This window comes from Pinus tabuliformis, chromosome 5_1, assembly GCF_031772625.1.
Source record: "Pinus tabuliformis cultivar Carrire ecotype Pingquan chromosome 5_1, CPIR1, whole genome shotgun sequence".
Lineage (NCBI taxonomy): Eukaryota > Viridiplantae > Streptophyta > Pinopsida > Pinales > Pinaceae > Pinus > Pinus tabuliformis.
The window spans coordinates 137,083,112-137,087,388 of NC_142305.1; the positions used below are offsets into that span (position 1 = coordinate 137,083,112).

The 4,277-nt window shown below is 36.9% G+C and overlaps 1 pseudogene; it reads left to right on the forward strand.

The window, feature by feature from the left end:
• Window positions 1-2,441: 2,441 nt before the first annotated feature.
• On the forward strand, window positions 2,442-3,485 carry LOC149163804 (uncharacterized; annotated as a pseudogene).
• The last annotated feature ends 792 nt before the right edge of the window (window positions 3,486-4,277 follow it).

Genomic DNA, 4,277 nt, shown 5'->3' on the forward strand with positions numbered 1-4,277 from the left:
ATACAAAGGCGCGTATACACGCGGGATTGCTGATCAAAAGTCGCGTATGCGTATGCACGCACTTTCATGCACGGAAAAGCGTGTACATGTGGGAAAGCTTATTTTTGGGTCCGTGGTATTTAGACCTATGGTTTTGGACCTTGGTATTGCGTCCGAAGTGTTGAACCCAGGTATTGGGTCCCTAGTATTGGTTCTAAATGGTTTTGGACCATGGTATTGAGTAAGGCCTAAGACTATAAAAGGAGAAGAAGATCATTAGGCAAAGGCATTCAGAAAGTCTTGAATATCTGATGATGTATGAGATCTAGTATGCAGGTTATGGGTTCATGATGCTTTGCTTGATCTGAGCTAAGGAGGAATCTCAACAGTTGATGGAGAACAAGATCTAAGGATAGATCAGGATCAAATGGTTTGGAATGAATCATCTCTATATGGTTTGATCATGCTTGTTCTAGATCTGTATACTGACGCATGTAATGTTCTGATCTGGGTATAACTTAAGATTGAAATAGCTGCAAAACATGAATGAATATTTACAGATGTATACGCTGGTTGACTTTGATAAAAGCGCGTACATACGCAGGTTAGATACATCTAAGTAGCGTATACAATATGAACTATGATGTTTGAAGTTACAGGTGGTTCTGGTTGTTGATGCAAAGTCTGAGTTCTGGTGACTGTTTACTGGTGTCAGTATTCTGCATATTCAGTTTGGTTGATTGTGAGATCTATAATGGATCAGGATCATAATGACTTATCTTTATGTGATCTGATGGACTAGATCTGGTTGCTAACATATGTATTATCCTTGTATATGTAATGATCTAGGTATGTTTGAAGTCAGGAAGTGCAGCGAAGTTATCAGTAAGTAATTGTTGACATATACACTGGTTCACTTTGGTGAAGTTTCGTATACACGCTGGTTCGGCTCTTCCAAGTAGCGTATGCATGATTTTTGATGATACAATTGGTTCTGAATATTGTTGCAGAGCTCTGTGTTCTGGTGATTGCAGTTTGTTGACTGGGTTTCAGTGATTCAGTATTGGGTGATTTAGAGATTGATGATGCTAGTGTTGATTGATTTTGTGCTTCAATGATATTGATGGGTCCAATATGAAAATTGGATGAAACGTGGCCTTTCATATTATGGTGTTGTGCTTCAGGAGTATCCAGTCTGAAAATTTATGAAACGTGGTACCTGGAGGATGAAAGAGAAGGTTGTAGCCTTCTGTAGGTTGACACCTACGTACTAGTACATTAGCTAGTACAAGAGCTAAGGGGGTGGTAGCTCCCTTCCAGTAGCAGCTGGAAAACGAGTGAAGGTTGGAGCATTCAGTAGGCTGGCACCTACGTACTAGTACATCGGCTAGTACAAGAGCTAAGGGGGTTGTAGCTCCCTTCCAGGAGAAGCTGGAGAACGAGAGAAGGTTGTAGCCTTTTGCAGGTAGAAGCTTGTGTACTGGTATAAGACTGCACCAGTACAGAAATATTGTAAAAAGAAGTTTCTTATTAAAAGAAGATAGAGACGACTTGCAGCAGGTGGTTTTCACCCACATTGGGTTTCCACCTTACATCATGGTGTTCATGTGTGCTTCTTGTGTGTGATGATCTGTTCTGTTTTACTGCACCTGTTTACTGTTCATATGGTTAATAAAAGTTATGATGCACTAACTAAAGATCAACATTTAATGGATTAACTGAATCATAAGTTTACTGGATATACGCTAGTTGCATTAGACATAGTTGCGTGTACACGCAGGTTCCCTTCACTGAAGTAGTGTATATGAATATGAGTATGGAAATGAAAAAGTGTTTGCTTTGATAATACTGATTCAACCCCCCCCCCCCCCCCCTCTCAGTATTATTTCCAACAACTGCTCGTTGCTTGAAGAAAACATAACCACATAATGTCACTCATTCATTCTCTAGTGTCAAACCTTAAGGATATGTCAACCACATTATGGATCACGAAATTTCTGAAGACAAAATATTCAAATATAGACCGCTAATTCCACTTTGACAAGTTCAATCTTTACTGACTTTGTAAGCCGAAATAAGCATTGGAAAGGTTTTGTTTGCTTTTCGTGCACCATAATATCTGGACATTCCAAATTCGAACCAAAAGGGAGCCTCTAGATCTTTACAAGCCCTTTTACTTTTTAGGTGGATGGGGATAAGCATAACCTGCAATGAATTAAGTTTTGATCTTCTTGCATTGTCTCGGGGGTTACTTTGCTGCAACTTATAAAGAAACCTCCATTAAATTGATAGAAGTGTCGAGAGATAGCTGGACCCCTAATGTCGGTTATGCAATGTGGAGAAGCCAGAGGTTTTGGATATATATGATCATATGATTTGATTTTCTACAGTGGAGATTCATTTTTCTGCCATAGAAGGTATTTCATATAATCGTGTTAATTCAAAATCAGTACATGTGAGCCATGGAGACTACATCGTTTTATTCCATTCTTGGGGTTAATAAGGACTCCTCCACTGTTGAAATACGCAACGCTTACAGAAAGCTTGCAATGGTGAGCATAAAATATTTGTTGTTTTGTTTACTGTGAGACAACTTTATGCGATGAATGCTCTGTACTGATTTTGTCAATCCGTCTGAGTTATAGAAATGGCATCCTGATAAATGGTCAACAGATCCTTCTTCATCAGAAACCGCCAAGCTCAGATTCCAACAGATTCAAGGGGCCTATTCAGGTATTCTGAACAACCTGCACTTTTATGCCCCTAGCATTTATATAATATTACGCGTGATAGCTAAATGATTCTTGTGTTTCAGTTTTGTCAGATGACACAAAAAGAGCATTATATGATGAAGGCATGTGTGAGTCCTCAGAGCACTATATGATGAAGGCATGTGTGAGTCCTCTCAAGACATGGATGTAAGTTAGTTACAGAGTATGTGCTTTGCTCATTAAAGTTTAGATCATATAATCAGCTATAATTCCAATCTTAACATGCATGAAACCAATAAACAATGGGAAAGTTTTGGTTGTTGCTCCTCCATTAATTCTGTTAAGGGTTAATGGCACTGATCGATGAATGGATTGTTATGTTCAATATACTGGATTAATATTCCAGTCAGTCTGACCGAAATGAATTATGCAAGCTCTCAGTACTAAAGGTTTCTAGTTAATGATAATTAGCAGGGTATGTTGTTGCTTATATATTTTCTGATTTGTGTAGGTGTTTTGCGATTTCCTTGATGAGATATCATCTCTAATGGCCACTGTAAGAGTCCATGTATGAACTGATTGATGTTTTATGTTAGAACACAGGGTCTTTGTAACCCTTATGGAAGTTGGAAAGAGAAAGACCACAGTGTGTGTGTGTATATATATATCCTTGTTTTCAGCATTTTTGAATGATCAACCATGAATGAATATTGTGAATTGCAGAGCAACAAAGACGACGAACTTTTATAGTTACAGGAAATAATTTGTCAGGTCTCCTCAGTCAGGTCCCCATAAATTCTCAGGTCACTAAGCAAAGCCACGACATATAACACTCACATTATTTGTCAAGTCCCTCAGTCAGGTCCGCATATACTTCAGGCTCGCCAGAGATAAAGATGATGACCGATAAACGTTGATAAAAAGTTCCATATGTTGATTTTTTATGGGTTGGAAGGACGAAAATAGAAAGAGGAGATTGTTTGGGTTGAACAATGTTTGCCCAATCAATTCCATATAGAAAACGCCTTTTGGCGTAATTAGTTAAAATATAATTATAAAACTATACTTTTATTAACTAAAATTTTAAATATTTTTTTATAGATTTTTTTTTAAAGCTTGGCTGACTTCTCTTCATCATGTTGAATATATCACCTCGATCGAGGCAGGGAATTGAGCCAGTGAGTTCACATCAAGGAGTGCCTTAACAAAGCACCCAATCATTGTCTATCCAAGACCCCATGGACAATTTTATTTAAATTATTAAAAATTGCTTGTAAATAAATTATTATTATTATTATCATTTAAAAAAACATTATTCATAATAACAATCCTTATATACAAATAAAATTGACATAATAAAAGATTTAAAATCAAATGGTTTAATTTACTATTTGAACATCAATCAACTTGGAAATATTTATTTATAAAATTTAAGCAATTGTATGGGAACCACACATACTACAGTCCAGTATGAGGGTGATGTGTGACTTCATTTGTACTCAATGTGGAGTTGACACGTGACTATTCTAAATCAAAATACAGTATTCTATAAATATAAAAACAATGTCCGTAAAAAAAAAAATGAAT